The sequence below is a fragment of the Juglans microcarpa x Juglans regia genome, chromosome 5S (genome assembly GCF_004785595.1).
Source record: "Juglans microcarpa x Juglans regia isolate MS1-56 chromosome 5S, Jm3101_v1.0, whole genome shotgun sequence".
NCBI classification, from domain to species: domain Eukaryota; kingdom Viridiplantae; phylum Streptophyta; class Magnoliopsida; order Fagales; family Juglandaceae; genus Juglans; species Juglans microcarpa x Juglans regia.
The window spans coordinates 5,706,896-5,723,974 of record NC_054603.1 but is presented as its reverse complement, the minus strand read 5'-3'; the positions used below and the strand labels follow the sequence as shown (position 1 = coordinate 5,723,974).

At 38.9% G+C, this 17,079-nt stretch overlaps 1 non-coding gene across 1 annotated transcript; it reads left to right on the top strand.

Moving 5' to 3' along the window:
• The first annotated feature begins 16,738 nt into the window (after nucleotides 1–16,738).
• TRNAI-AAU lies at nucleotides 16,739–16,812 on the top strand. Its single transcript has one exon. It is a non-coding gene; the product is annotated as a tRNA-Ile (tRNA).
• Nucleotides 16,813–17,079: the final 267 nt, after the last annotated feature.

Sequence of the window (17,079 nt, the reverse complement as noted above, 5' to 3'; positions counted from 1 at the left end):
CGCCCAGCCCATTAGACTCCCCAGCCGCCGGCCGTCCTACCCCACCAATATCACCGCCGTTCGTGCCGCCGTTAGCCTCCACAAAGCCCACGAAACCCACGACGCCGCGGCACATTTTCCTCCATTGCGCCGCCGTCGCGCCACCTCCGGCCACCATCTTCCTACCACTTCATCCCCGGCCTCTTGGCAACCCATTGGACCCAACCCCAGCTCCGATCCGTCACCGGTGAAGCCCCACCAAGTCCATCTCCGATTTGCACTTTTTTGGCCTAAAACCACCCCTTGCGCCGCCACCCACGGCAAACCACCACCACCACTAGCTTCACCGACCTCCCTAGGCCCTACCCTATCAATCTTGGGTCTTCGTTTGTCCTCGTTGAAAAGTGGGTATCTGTGACCCACGGCCACAGTGTATTTTACACTGTGGTGTTGCTCAAACGTCGCCTTTTTCAACTTCGCGATCCTCGGAAAATTATTATATTGCACTGTAAGTATTTCTTCAAAGAATTTTCGTAATTTAAATGTATTTTTGCACTAACCCATTTCACTGTATTTTTTGGCATGCCGGACTGAGTCCGAGGAGTTCGGGGGTCGGATGGATTTGTGATTGGAGTTGTTTGGTTGGATTTGATTGGATTGGTATCTGTTGGTTTGGACATTGTGTTGGTACATGTGCATTTCATTATTTCATGCATGATCATGTTTGTAAAAGAGAACTGGGTTTTCGTGTATTGCATTCATGTTCATGTGCTTTGAAAAGCTATGATTTTATGTGTTAATATTTTTGGTGCGTGTGTATCACGACCCCAAGCCGAGATGGGGCATTAACTCGGTGGAGCTCCTCTGGTTACTCGGGAGCGGAATATACTGAGTAACGTCCCCTGGATTGTCGCCGGGCGACAATGGGATCGGACGAGATGGTCTCGTGCCGACTCCGTGGTCCTTCTGCTGGCGGGGACTAGAGGATGTCTGGCCACGTACGCGCTGGGCGCGGAACTGGGCATCGCTCGTTGCGTAGTGTGAGTGCTTGGCCACGTACGCGCTGGGCGCGGAACTGAGCACCGCTGCGAAGCCAGGACGTGCGGATGGTCCATAGGGGAGACCATGGTGCATATGGAAATAATGCATGGTGCATTTGGGATTAATGCACTATTTTCTGGGAAAATAGTGCGAGTTGATTTTTTGGGTAAATCATTTTCTGGGAAAATGTTTTACGGATAATTTGGACCAAAATGAGATTTTGGTGTGTGTTGGAAAATTTATCATTTTCGGAAAAATGATGTTTTGTGGAAAAATGCATGTTTTCATGTGCATGCATGTTAGTTGCATTTAATGCATTTTGTATTACGTTGTTGTTTGGGTTATACTTACCTGCGAGATCATTTTGTGGTGTCGCAGATTTTGATGCTGATGAGGAGGAGGAGGGCGAGCCTGAGGAGACGGCTCCGCCTGAGGAGTGATCTGGGATCACTCGTTTGTAGCTTTAAACTATTGTAAATTATTTTATGGATGACTGTATAACTGCTATTTAAATCTTTACTGATGTTTGATTGTAATTAAATTCTGGTACTTAGTTGACTATCCGCTGCGTTATTTTATTTGAACACTGTTGCATTTACACACACTGGCACTTCGTTGGGATGTGTGACCGTGTTGTCACCATCCTGGCATCTCGATCCCTGTGTATTTTTATAAGGGGGATTGGGGGCGCCACAAAATCGGTCAATCCCAAATTATTTACATGTTAGTCAAAGCTTTGGCTGATGAAATCACCCTCATCGATCACGCCATCTTCGATGATGACCTAACCCTCTATGTTCTCAATGGATTAGGTCACGACTTTAGAGAGATTGCTGCACCCATTCAGGCAAGGGAGAAATCCTTGAATTTTGAAAAGCTTCATGATCTTCTTGTCAAACACAAAATCTATCTCTGCCGGATGGAGGCTGCTACCCAGTACCTTGTTGTTGTTGCAAACGATGCAACTAGAAAACCTGGTACGAATGGAGGCCAACAGCCAAAAGGCTTTAACAGGCCAAATGGGCCTCAGTGAACTCAGGGCCCAAATCGGATGTCTACTGAAGCCAATAAAGATGTCTGCCGATCCAATAATTATTCAGGCTAGCCCAATTCCAATCAGAGGCGTTATCAACCCAAGTGCCAGTTCTGTGACCAGTTGGGTCACACAGCAAAGTTATGCCCTCAGTTACAATCAAACGATGTTACTGTAATTGTGCCCCACTTCTAATGCCAAAGAAAACAAATGGCTCATTGATTCTTCAGCCTCTCATAACATCACTGGTGATCACACAAATTTATCTATTCATTCTAAATATGATGGTACTGATGAAATTTTTCTTGATGATAATACAGGTTTGACTATCTCACGTATTGGTTCTTTAGTCTTACACTCACCTAAAAAGAATTTTATCCTGCATGATACACTCTGTGTTCCTAATATTTACAAAAAATTAATACCTCTCTATACTACACCCTAAAATCCAGAGAAGTACCCATGTTTTTATTACGAGTTAACCTTCATTTCAAAACCCTCACTATAAGAGAAATGTTTATATATATTTGACTAGTTATTTGTAACAAAAATGACCATTTATTATCAAAATGAGTCAATGCTCATCACAAATAATTATTTAATCGCAAATAACTCATTACAAATAATATTCTTGTAATGCTTGCAATATGGTTAGCTAAGACAATGTGACGTTTATGATTTTTTTAAAGATTTTTTTTTATAAATAAATATATTTATACTGAAAAGAATGTGGCCAAAATTTGACTTCAAAATACTTACTCGATCCACGATTTCCATAAAAAAAAAAATGCTAAGCACTGATAGAAGGGTTTTTATTTTATGAAACCCGCATTTTGGAAAGCTCAAAAAGGGCTGGCTCCATCTAGAGAAAGATATAGGCCCCATTTGGATACGGTTTCATTTTATTTCATCTCATCATTATAACTATTTTAAATTTTTACATAAAATATAATAAACAATTCAACTTTTTCAAATCACAAAACAATAATAATATTAAAAAATAATATTCTAATAATATTTTTTTCAATTTTCATCTAAAACCATATCTTCTCACTATCCAAACGGGGCCATAAACTAGATCAAGAAGATGATCATAATATATAGCTATGAAGTGTTTAAAGGATCCAGTGATCATATAATATTATCTTGAACTTTTTTTACAAGAATCGTTAGGAAGCTGCGCAGTCGATCGTTACAAGATATATCATGTGTATATCATTGATCATGGTCAATGATCTCGTACATATATATGTTCGTTCCAGCTCCTTAATTCAAATCTTTCGAAAATTTTATTTGAATTCTAAGTTCTAAAATGTAGTAGACAGAGATCTTATATTATTTATTCAATATTTAATATTATTTTAAAAAAAATCTACTCAAGAAACTGTAATATTAGAGTTTTAAGGTAAAAATAAACAAACATAAAAATCAATTCCAACAATCGCTCTCTTAAGATGAGTTATGTTCCTCTCCCCGTAGAATAACCCTAATCTCCACACCCACCCACATGTTCCTTATACTCCCCGTATAATAACCCTAAAGCTTCCATCCATCCCTCCAACCAATGACAAAACTACCTACCCACCCAAACCAACTTTTCTTTCCAAGCCTATCACTTTCCAACTTTCTTCTTTTTCAACTCTTTCTTTTTCATCCCAACCACCATTCTCTTTATTCTCCAGAGTATAGACAACCAAAACCCACTTTCACAATAGAAAAAACAAAGACAACAGCACAACCCGACATTTCCACACCATTATAAGGGTTGTTTGGAATTTCATAAATGGGCTCACCATAGAAGACTTGGAAGCAAATTCCTTTCTATTCACTTTCCCAAGTCCACAAGAAAAAGAAACAGTCTACTCTCAAAAGCCATGGAACTTCAAAGGTTTGCATATGGTCTTAAAAGAATGGCAAACGAGTCAAAGCTTACAAGAAGTAGGCTTAACTCATATGGCCTTCTAGATACAGGTTCATGGTCTCCCTATGGAGATGATGACACTGGATAATGCCATCAAGATAGGAAAGGCTTTGGGCACTCTTCTGGAGATCGACCAAAATACAACAATCACTACAACTATCAAGAGATTCATCAGAATCAAATTCGAAGTTGACACAAATCGACCTCTGATAGACGGCTTCATTCTTCCCAGGCTTCATATGCCTCCTGCAAATATCACTTTCAAGTACGAGAGGCTTTCATAATACTGTTATATTGTGGAAATCTAGGCCACGTCCTATAGCTATGTCCCCTTAACTTTGGTAATAAAAATACCCCTCTTTATACCCAAGATCTTAGAGCAGAAAGCCAAGAAGGTAGTCGCTTTCAAAAAGAGGAGGAAAAATCTCACCAACCAGTCCAAAGTGAAAAAATAATTTGGAAATCCTCAAATCTTGCCTCCCATCGGCATTGTTGAACCTACCTCCAACCCATCATTCTTTAAGCCACAAGATTCATCATCGAGATTATTATCCAAAGGAAAAGGAAAACTAGTTATTGAGCAACTCGTTGAAGATGAAGAGGCCAATCCAAAATCTGGTAAAATTCAACTTGGACAAGGTAAATCAACTCAGCTCTAGAAAGACTCTAGCCTACATTGCATGGAAGCACCACTCCCAACTCGCCCAACTCATCCACGTGTGTAACACCCCGTATTTTAGTGTATTTTTATTGAAGTATTATTTTTATTTTATTCAAAAATTATTCTCTTGTTTTAAAATTATTGGATTTTAATTGGATTATTTTTAGGATTTTTAATTGGTGAAAATTAATTTTTATGTGCTTTCTTAATATTTATTTATTGTTGTGCATTTAAATTTTTTTTCATATTTAATTAATTACTGTGGGATTTAATTATTTCAATTTGACTTTACCATTACGTTTAAATTATTTTATTTAACTTGAGGTTTTGAAATCGTTTCCGTTGGATCATTTTTGTGACCCAAGTTATGAGGATTGGACCTCATTTCTTTTCCCTCTATTTTTCTTTCCTCCTTTTCTTTTCCCTTTCTTTTCTTTTCTTCCTTATTTCTCCTTCGGTTTCCTCTCTCCCGCGCGCGAAGCCTAGCCCCTCCCTCTCTCTCCCCGTGCGTCCGTCGCCTTCAACGCCAGCGCCGCCGTGAGCCAGCGGTGGCCTTCACCACCCACCCCATTGTGTTCCCCTGCCGCCGGCGACCTCACTCCTCCAACCTCACCTCCATTCGTGCCGCCGTTAACCACCAGTAGCCCTTCAAAGCCGCGGCGTCACTTTCGTTCCAGCGCCGCCGTCGCATCACCATTGGCCACCATCTTCCTACCACTTCATCCTCGACCTCTTGGCAACCCATTGGATCTAACCCCAGCTCCGATCTGCCACCGGTGAAGCTCCACCATCTACATTTTCGATTTGGATATTTTGGTCTTCTACCGCCCATTGCGCCGCCACCCACGGCAAACCACCACCACCACTAGCTTCACCGACCTCCCTAGGCCCTACTCTATCAAATTTGAGTCTTCGTTTGTCACCGTTGAAAAGTGGGTATCTGTGACCCACGGCCACAATGTATTTTACACTGTTCGACAACTATTTTTCCACTTTGAGTGCACCCGTGATCCTCGAAAAATTATTATATAGCATTGTAAGTATTTTCCAAAGAACTTTCGTAATTTAAATGTATTTTTGCACTAACCCATTTCACTGTATTTTTGACATGTCTGACTGAGTCCGAGGAGTTCGGGGGTCAGAGGGATTTGTGATTGGAGTTGTTTGGTTGGTTTGGTTTATTTGGTTTGGTTGTTGATGAGTTGTTTTGATTGGATTTGTTGGGATTGGTTCTGGATGGATGTTGGATCAGTGTTGGTGCATGTTCATATCATTATTTCATGCATGATCATGTTTGTAAAGAAAACTGAGTTTTCATGTATTGCATTCATGTTCATGTGTTTATGAAAACTGGGTTTTCATGTGAGAATGGATTTTGGGTGCGTGTGTATCACGACCCCAAGCCGAGATGGGGTATTATCTCAGTGGAGCTCCTCTGGTTACTCGGGAGTGGAATATACTGAGTAACGTCCCCTGGATTGTCGCCAGGCGACAATGGGATCGGACGAGATGGTCTCGTGCCGACTCCGTGGTCCTTCTGCTGGCGGGGACTAGAGGATGTCTGGCCACGTACGCGCTGGGCGCAGAACTGGGCATCGCTCGTTGCGTAGTGTGGGTGCTTGGCCATGTACGCGCCGGGCGCGGAACTGAGCACCACTACGAAGCCAGGACGTGCGGATGGTCCATAGGGGAGGCCATGATGCATATGAAATTAATGCATTGTGCATATGGAATTAATGCACTATTTTCTGGGAAAATAGTGCGAGTTAGATTTCTGGGTAAATCATTTTCTGGGAAAATGTTTTACGGATATTTTGGGCCAAAATGGGATTTTGGCGTGTGTTGGAAAATTATCATTTTTGGGGAAAATGATGTCTTGTGGAAAAATGCATATTTCATCATGTGCATGCATGTTAATTACATTTAATGCATTTTATATTACGTTGTTATTTTGGGTCATACTTACCTGCGATACCATTTTGTGGTAACGCAGATTTTGATGCAGATGAGGAGGAGGAGGGCGAGCCTGAGGAGACGGCTCCGCCCGAGGAGTGATCTGGGATCACTCGTTTGTTTATTTGAAAACTATTGTAATATATTTTTTTATGGATGACTGTATAACTGCTATTTAAATTTTTACTGATGTATGATTGTAAATAAATTTTGGTACTTAGTTGACTATCCGCTGCATTATTTTATTTGTACACTGTTGCATGTACACACACTGGCACTTCGTTGGGATGTGTGACCGTGTTGTCACCATCCTGGTGCCTCAATCCCTGTGTATTTATATAAGGGGGATTGGGGGCGCCACAATGTGGCAAAGCCATAACAAGTCAGGATAATCCTTTAATGGGAGTTATTGATAGCCGCCTCTCTCAGCCTCTGATACCCCCCAGTCAAGCATATAGTACGCTTTTCAATCATATCAACATCACCCAAAATCAACACATGCCTTTCTTGCCTGATAACCTGCAACCACTTTCTCCCTCAAGACAAAACTTCTCTTAACGAATATCTGACCCATCACGCCACTGAGCCCCCACGTTCTGCCTTCCACAAAACCAAATAAACAAGATGTACCTACCAGTTCAAACCTCCAGAAACAAGATGTCCCTTAAGACAAATCTCCAGAAAAACTCTAGCCTGCATTGCATGGAAGCACCACTCCCAACTAGCCCAACTCATCCACGTGGCAAAGCCATAGCAAGTCAGGATGATCCTTTAATGGGAGTTATTGATAGTCGCCTCTCTCAGCCTCTGATACCCCCAGTCAAGCAGATAGTACGCTTTTCAATCATATCAACATCACCCAAAATCAACACGTGCATTTCTTGCTTGATAACCCGCAACCACTTTCTCCCTCAAGACAAAACTTCCCTTAATGAATATATGACCCATCATGCCATTGAGCCCCCACGTTCTGCCTTCCACAAAACCAAATAAACAACATGTACCTACCAGTTCAAACCTCCAGAAACAATATGTCCCTTAAGACAAATCTCCAAAAAAACTCTAGCCTGCATTGCATGGAAGCACCACTCCCAACTAGCTCAACTCATCCACGTGGCAAAGCCATAGCAAGTCAGGATGATCCTTTAATGGGAGTTATTGATAGTTGCCTCTCTCAGCCTCTGATACCCCCAGTCAAGCAAATAGTACGCTTTTCAATCATATCAACATCACCCAAAATCAACACGTGCCTTTCTTGCTTGATAACCCGCAGCCACTTTCTCCTTAAAGACAAAACTTCTCTCAACAAATATCTAACCCATCACGCCACTGAGCCCCCACATTCTATCTTCCACAAAACCAAACAAACAAGATGTAGCTACTAGTTCAAACCCCCGAACCCTCAATTTTAAAATAGATAGTTGCGCAGTTTCAAGCAAACCGAAGCCAAATCTCTTATCAATCCAACAACACAAAAATCTCATTGCTAGTCAGTCCTTCGGGTCGAGCATGCTTTTCCTTCAGCCCAGTCCATCAAGAAACTTCACAAGATCTCTTCAAAGCCAACGCAAGCACCCATCAAGCCCAAACCCAAGACTCTGCTTTTGAAAACACAAACATTTCCCATTCCTTCGAATATGATCCCCAAATCTTAGGTAACAGGAAAACTCCTTCTTGCGAGAACAAACCCCAGTCGCAGAAAAAATGCATCCTTACCCCTGTAGATTTGCACAACACTGAAGGTCAAACAAAAGAATCTAGCACTTCTTTCACTCCATTTGAAAATCCTTCAACAATAGCAAATCTCGTTGCAGATGGAAACCCTCGAAGGAACCAGTCAACAAGAAAGAAGAAAAGTTCATCTCGTAGCAGAAGAGGTCGTTTCTCCCTATACAAGCTCCTTCAGATTCTAGCATCGAGTACACCTTTTTCTACTCAAAAGATGGCCCGCTTCCCCCTTAATCCAACAACTGTTGTGACAGGGTCAATTCTGCCACCAAAGGACCCATGAAGCTAATATCATGGAATTGTAGAGGATTTGCCCATCCTCGAGCAATCCGATCCCTTAGGGCAATCATCAAGACTCACAATCCTGAAACTTTATTTCTGTTTGAGACTCTACTTTCTATTTTTAAGACTATTACTTTTGTAAATAGACTAGGTTATTGTCACCATGTTTATATGCCCCCATCTGGGGAGTGGAGATGTCTTTTGTTTTTATAGCTTATGGGACTTGATTTAGAAATTGTGAATACTGGTAATAATATAATATATGTATTAATCTACTTGGATCCTACTCACTGCCCATGGATGCTAAATATGGTTTATTGTCCTGCAAAATACTCTGAAAAATTGAAATTTTGGGATGATCTAACCTCTATCACTGCATATTTTCTTGGCCCTTCCATAGTCATTGGTGACTTTAACTCAATCCTTAGCCAAAGTGAAAAAGTTAGGGGTAAACCTCATGCCAGCACTTCTAAACCAAAGGATCTCAAACTTTTTCTTGAAAAAACTGGGTTCATTGATTTAAGGGCATTTGGTATCCCTTATACCTAGTCTAACAATAGGCGTGGAGTTCATCACATTAGAGAAAAATTAGACAAAGCCATTATAAATGTTCATTGGAACACTCTCTTCTCAAATGCCTCGATAACAAATCTGCCCAAAAGTGCTTCGGATCACTCTCCCATCATTCTAGAAACAACAAAACTAGGCTTCAAAAAAAAATCTTTTAAATCTGAAGAATTTTGGAATAGAGACTCCTCTTGCTTTGATACAATAAAAAGGGTCTGGAACACTCACTTTGAAGGCACCTCTGCTTTCATTCTGGTAAAAAAATGCAAACAACCAAAAATGCACTCAGAATCTGGAACAAAAATAGTTTTGGCAACATTCAAACAAACATCAAACTTCTGACACATTCTCTCAAGGACATTCAAACAAAAGATCTGACCCCTAACTCAACTCACATGGAGGAACAAACTAAGACTAATCTGAATGAACAACTTCGTAGAGAAAAAATATTGTGGAGACAAAAATCAAGGAATACCTGGCTTACCACAACTGATTTAAATACGAAATTCTTTCATGCTTCCACTACCATAAGATGCAAAAGGAACTCAATAAATTGTCTAAAACTAGAGGATAAAACATGGACTTCTGACCCCCAGGTGATCTCATCAAAGTTTCAAGAACACTTTAAAAATATCTTCACTACTTCGAGCCCAGAACTCTCAGAGGATCTTGAAAATTTTTTCCCTGAAAAAATATTTGTAGCTGAAAATGAGTCTCTTTGCAAAATCCCATCAAAGGAAGAAATCCTGAACACTTTGAAACAAACTCCCTCCTCAAAAGCTCCAGGACCAGATGGTTTCACTGGTTTCTTCTATAAGGCATACTGGAAGTGGTTATATCTGACCTCATAGCTTCCATCATCAACTTATTTACCCATGAGAAGCTACTCAAGGTAATAAATCACGCGAACATTGCCCTTATTCCAAAAGTAAACTCTCCAAATCAAGTTCATCACTTCCGTCCTATCAGTATGGTAAATGTCTGTTACAAAGTCATTGCAAAAATTCTAGCAAACAGACTCAGAGCAATTCTTCCATCAATCATTTCCCCAAATCAAATAGTTTTCGTCCCAGGCCGCCTTATACAAGATAATACTATCTTGGCCCAAGAGGTGTTTCACTTTCTCAAGAAGAAAAAAAGCACTGGTCTTATGCCCATTAAGATTGATATGGAGAAAACTTTTGACTATATGGAGTGGTCTTTCATTCTTAAAATCTTTGAAATTCAAGACTTTAGCCAAAAATTGATTGGTTGGATAAAAGAATGCTTGTCTACGGTCTCATATACCATTCTCATAAATGACTCACCTTCAGGCCACTTTCAACCATTAAAGAGGACTCAGACAATGAGACCCACTCTCCCATTTCCTTTTCATTCTGGGAAGTGAGGTCATCTCCCGACTCATCTTTAGAGAAGAAAATCTAAACCACCTAGAAGGCATCAAAATATCAAGAGGAGGTCCTTCTATCACTCGCCTTCTTTTTGCAGATGACCTAATTTTATTTGGGAAAGTGACTCATTCCACAGCTGCTGCTTTTGCTCACTGTATAGATGCATACACCTCTTGGTCTGGTCAAAAGATCAATCACAACAAGTCCACTATCCATTTTAGCAGTAACACTCCAATTTGCTCCAAAAGGGAAGCAAAAAACTTTCTGGATTACAAGACTTGCCCCTCAAAACTCAGATACTTAGGCCTTCCACTCTTCATTGGGTCCTTAAAAAAAAAAAAAAAAAAAATCTTCAAGGAAACCATTGAAAAAATCGAGAATAAACTCCAGGGTTAGAAAACAAAAGTCTTATCCCAAGCTAGCAGAACAACCCTCATCAGATATGTTGTAGCTTTAATCCCTTCATACACTATGACTACCCTCAGAATGCCAAAAACCGTTGCCACTCACATTGATAGCATGCTCAGAAAATTCTGGTGGGGTTTGGATCAGAAATCAATAAAAGGCTTCACCCCAAAATCCTGGAAATCAATCTGTACCCCAAAGTCTTTTGGAGGTCTCAGTCTCAAAAGCTGCCAACTTTTTAACAATGCTCTTAACATGAAATTCCTTTGGTCTCTCATCAATGATTCACACAACCTCTGGAAAGATTTCTTAACAAGAGAATATCTGAAAAATTCCAGCCTTTTCGAGACTCATCAAAAACCTTCTAACTCCTACTTCTGGAAAAGCCTCTTAAAACATAGAACATTTTTCAAAAAGAGCACTTGTTTCCATATAAACAGTGGGACCTCAACCCATGTTTGGTTAGACCCTTGGATCCCAACAATTCTTACTCATATCCCTGAACCAAACCTAGAAAATCACATTATTGACCTGAATCTCAAAGTTGTTGAGCTTACCCTTGAGGAACTAAGGAGATGGAACATTCTCCTTCTCCACACTCTTTTCACACCAGAATCTGTCCATGAAATTCTCAAAATTCCTCTATTAAGACAAAACTTTTCCCAAGTGAAGGATAAAATAAAATGCACCCATCATTATTCTAGAAATTTCTATGTGAAGTCTTGTTATACATCTTTGGCAAACACCTCTCATTCAATGGTCCTGGACATCTCTTGGAAAAAACTATTGGAAACTCAAAATCCAAGACTGCCTCAAGCTCTTAATCTAGAAAATTGCTCATAACATCATTCCCACAAAATCACTTTCGAAAACAGTCACCAACCTCAATTCAGATCAAACACTTTGCCCCCTTTGTGAATCACAAGAGGAAGCACCCCACCATTCGTTCTTCAATTGCCCCTTTGCCAGAATTCTATGGAGGCACTCAAGTTGGCCCATTGACATCTCAAAATTCAATGAGTTTCTTATCACAGTCTGGATTAACAACATCATAAATCCATCCACCTCTCTCTCAATCCCTGAAGAAGAATCCCAAAGGTTCCAACTCTTTACTTCTTTAGCTATGGACAACATTTGGCTCCTTAGAAACAAGGTCATCCGCAATGCCATCAAACCATCCCCGAGTTTGCATGTCTCAACTGTAGCCTCCCTCCTCTTGGATCACAACATTGCTTGGGCTTAAAAGTTAGATCATCTCATAGTTAGAGATCTCACAATCAAGGAAGGCTTCAACCTACTGCAATTTGATGTGGCAATTAGAACAAACGGAAGCACCACAACATCCATTTGCAGATTAAGTGATGGCACCCCTATTTTTGTAACCACAAGCTTCATCAACAATACCAATCCAAATGTGGGAGAAGCAACAACAGCGTTAGAAGGCATCCAAGAGGCGCTTCATAGGAACATGAACAAGCTACAAATTGAAGGGGACTCCCAACAGGTGATTGATGCAATATCAAACCACCACTCCAAATCTGATTGGGAAATTCAAGGTATTTCATCAGATACAAGATACCTACTTCAATCATTTGAAGACTGGTTTGTAAGAAAAATTCATCGATCTCAAAATCGATGTGCGCACGAAATAGCGCAATGGGCTGCTTCCAATAATCAATTTGAAAACTTGCCCCTTTCCACCATCCCACCATCACTGCTGAATTTTCATAGTGGAAAAGATCCCCCTAAGTTCTACTAATCACTACTGAGGAATGTAATGCTAAACAAAAAGGATCATTGTCCTCTTTGGCAATATGTCTCACTCTTTCAATGTATAAAAACAAGAACAAAGCTTAGGTTATATAACATTGACAATTTTTTTTTCCTTTCCCTTTCCAAAAAGCAAAAACTACTCATAAAATGGTTGATTAAGCCAAGTCTAGGGATTGACACATGAGATCATGGATCGAAAGTAATGCTGGAAAAGTTTGTTGGCTATTATTAGAAGAGATGCCTGGTGGAAAGAGGAGCTTGGTGGCCCCTATGGCTTGGACCCGAGGGCGGGACACGAGCACGACGCCTGCCAAGGACATGAGAAACAACCTGTTCATGCAATTCTAGCGTCTGCCATTTACGAGCTGCTCTTGCGCCTTCACTCTCTGATCTTTCCGATGGCTGCAGGTTGGTGCCTGTAGTTGCTGATATTCTGGCTGACATACTTAATATGACCAAAATTGCGAGCGTTAGGATCAAAGATGGCTTGCGATTGATGAAGTATTTGGCCATCTTTATGGTATATATATATATATATATATATATATATATATATATATATATATATATTTATATTATGGATATATTGGCCTTTGGGAATGAGGACCTGAATGCAAGGTATGGTGATGGGTTTTATATATACTGGCAGGAAAAGCTTTGATCTGCTAGATCACGCATGCACGCAGCTTGCTTCTGGAGAATGCACAATTTCTAGGTAAGCACTGAAAAGAGCACGACATGATCATGAACTACATATTGGAGATGGCCCACGTACGTACCGTTTTTAGTTCATCTTCCAGTTCAACGATAGTAATGATCAGATCAAGAAACTTTTGGACGATATAATCTTAACATGATTATTTAATTATTAGTTATGAGATTTTGGTGAATAAGTCCGAATTCCTTCAAAAATAATTTTAAAAAAAATACTCGAACCAATCATATATATAATTACATGAATCTTGACGGAATTGATCAGTTGAATTCGATCGGATAAAAATTATATAAATAAAATTTAAATATTTCAATAATTAATTTAACTCGATTGGATTACAACTGCATATATATAAATGGCGTAAGTGCAATCGTACCGCCATTAACCAAAAATAATTTTGTACTTATAATCTAATGAACATCATGTGGTCGTTTCACTGTGCTTTTAACTTTCAAGATTGGCTACTAATAGTGCCAAAATAAAAAAAGCACTCTCGCTTGGATTATGACAAGTCTGAAGGATTCTGGGAAGCTAGCTAGAGTCGTGGCCGAGCTGATATGATTGATTTGCGTATTATAAGTAGTTCTGACTGATTAGGGTTGAGGAAATGATGAAACCCTGGAAAGTGGAAGAGAAGATCATCGATGATGATGATGATGCAGGGAGATGTGGGAATTAGTCGGCGATCACATTGTCAATCATGTGCATCATTGGTTAGGTGAACGAAAAGTGATTGTACTTGTCAACTAAGGCCTCTTAACATTGAATATGGCTCATATATAATATTGCCTACCTACTTTTCGGGCGTCTCTTTTCCACCCACAAATCCGCACTCCAAAGGGCTTGTTTCAGCGCAATACACTGCTTGGATTTTTCGAATCATTCTTTTCAAATTGGTACCCAAAAGAATATAATGACTACTGCGAAATATCACTATGAATGGTGGTACTTGGATTGTCTCTATATTAATTTCAGATTTGAATATGAATTCGTCTGAAATTACTATTATCAGACGCTTAAAATATTCATTAGGTTATCTAATTAAACAAAAAAAATATATATATATATAGATATATAGTAATAAAAATTATAGGATTCACTTTTATAGACGAGTTTTTGCGACTCGTTCTTTTTGCTGCTCAAAGCACTAATATTAGTTTCTCTATATGCATATGTAAAACTACATCTTTTAAAATTTAATTTTGCATACCAAGAAAAAATCACACATTAGATTATATATGTATCTTTGAGCTAAATAATTATTTTTTTTTTCTTAAAATTATTTTTTCTTTCGGATTTATATCCATTGGTGTCGAGAGAGAGCAAAGAGAAAGAAATGTTTTGAGAGAGAGTTTGTTTCCGTTGGTGTCGAGAGAGAGAAAGGGGGAGGAGAGAAAAAAAATAGTAAAATAAGATTTGGAAAGTGAATAGTACATCTTCAAATTTATAAAAATATTGTTTATAATTATATAAATTTTTGAATATGTATAATCCAATGCAGTCTAATTTAAGATTATATTATATAAATATGTAAATGTATAATTCAATATTAGTGTTCTCCCATAATATTTTCAGGTATGATTTTTTTTATACGCCTGCTTGTTCATATGAATATTCCCACCATTATCTTTGACTTTGACATGAAGCTATCTCCACGATTGGGATTTTCATGACCTTGACAATGCAATGTTAAGCCTAACTTTAGGAAAGCTCAAAAAGGTTGTGATTTGAAAATTTTAGTCAAAGCGTGTCTATCAAATCAGGGAATATATTACTATTTTATTCGTAATCGTGGCATGCACGTTTTACTCTCATTTCTCTAGGCAAGATCGCCGTTTTACTTGCAAGATCGTGTCAAAACTGTTTGAATGCACACCAACCAAACCGCGTTTCTCTGAGGTATGATGGGGTTTTTTGCTTCTATTCGATAAACGTACAACCAAATTTAATTCTGTCATCCATGCACGACGGGTCCCAATTAAGGATGCCGATGGTTATTTGGGTAATAATAAATAAATAAATAAAAATAAATAAATTGTGATACAAGATTTATATGATTTGATATAATACATACGTTATTTGGAGGGCAAAATTTCTTATAATGAGTGATTTTACAATCTTTCATAATATCACATACCTCACAATACAATGAATTAAGAATTTAGGAAAAATCATTTAGAGTCATTATGTGTGGTGGAGTTTGGACGTAGAGAGTTTCTGTAGAGAAATTTTGTGTGGAGAGATCTACCTTATATAGAGGTCTATTTCCTTATAATGATTGATCCAACTTGTCTTGTGAAACCTTTTCATTTTAGGAGTCTGAGTCTCTTTCTTTTTAGGAGTTTCATGGTCTTTCCTTTTAAGAGTCTAGGCTGCGTTTGGATATTGAGCTGAGTTGAGTTTTCTATGAATAGTAGTGAGTTAAGATGGTGAAATGAGTTATGTGGGACCCACCTAAAATGAGTCTAGATGTGTTTGAACTTTAAGATGAGTTTAAATGTATTTATAGAAAGTTGAAAAAAATTATAAGTCTCAGGTGTAAAGAGGTGTTGAGTTGAAAAAAGTTGTGGGTTCCACATATAAAGAGGTTTGAGTTGAGATGAGTTTGGTAATTTGAGAGTTGAGTGTTTGGATGTTAGAAAATGTCTAAATCTAAAACCGAATTCAGCTGAGTTCAGTTCGGTCAAGGAATCAAATACAGCTTAGTGTGTTTCGATCCTTATGATCTATTCTTAACCTTATCTATTAGCTTGACTTTCGGCTTTATCTGAAAGTTAACTTTTAGGCTACTAGTTTGATCCCTATAATCATGTTTGTATTACTTTCTGATAATCATGTGCAGGTTGATCTGCTCTAGATCAACCGCATTCATTAATACAACATGTTGGAATTGCACTATAACATATATGCATGTTTAGTTCTTTTAAGAGATTTTTTGTCTCAAAAACGTTAATATATTTTGCTGTAAAAACTTTTAAGATGAAAGGTTTCGTTAAAAAAAAAAAGTGTTGGTCTCAAGTTGAACCCAGGCTTGTGCGCCATGGGATGAACTTATCGTAGACATGAGTAGCTAGATATAGATGAGGAAACCCATTCATGAGCATCACCTTGAGTACTTTGGCTTGGCAGGCATGTTAATTAGCATGCGAAGATCCCAGGTTGGCTCAAGGAAATATGAGCTCGATCGGCAAGAGTACTGGAGGTTTTCCTGGCCAGGATCATTTGGTTAATGAAGAAATTAATTAAAATTAAACTTATATTTTGGTATAAAACTACAGTTCACCTAACTGGCCTATTAGCTCAGTTGGTTAGAGCGTCGTGCTAATAACGCGAAGGTCGCAGGTTCGAGACCTGCATGGGCCATTCTATTTTTATTACAAATGTAATTGCTGATCATCGACAGCTAGCCTCATTCAATAACCTGAACAAAGCTTTTGAATTGCCTCATCTCTCCTGTTGCTCCCTGGTACGTAATTGGAACTTGAAGAAGCGAATAATAAAACGTATATATATATATATATATATATATATGACATATTTACAAGGTACAGAGAAAAACAATGATGATGCAGGGCGGTGCAGTAATATTCATAACTGATGAAGGAACAAATTAAGAACAAAAACAGCGCC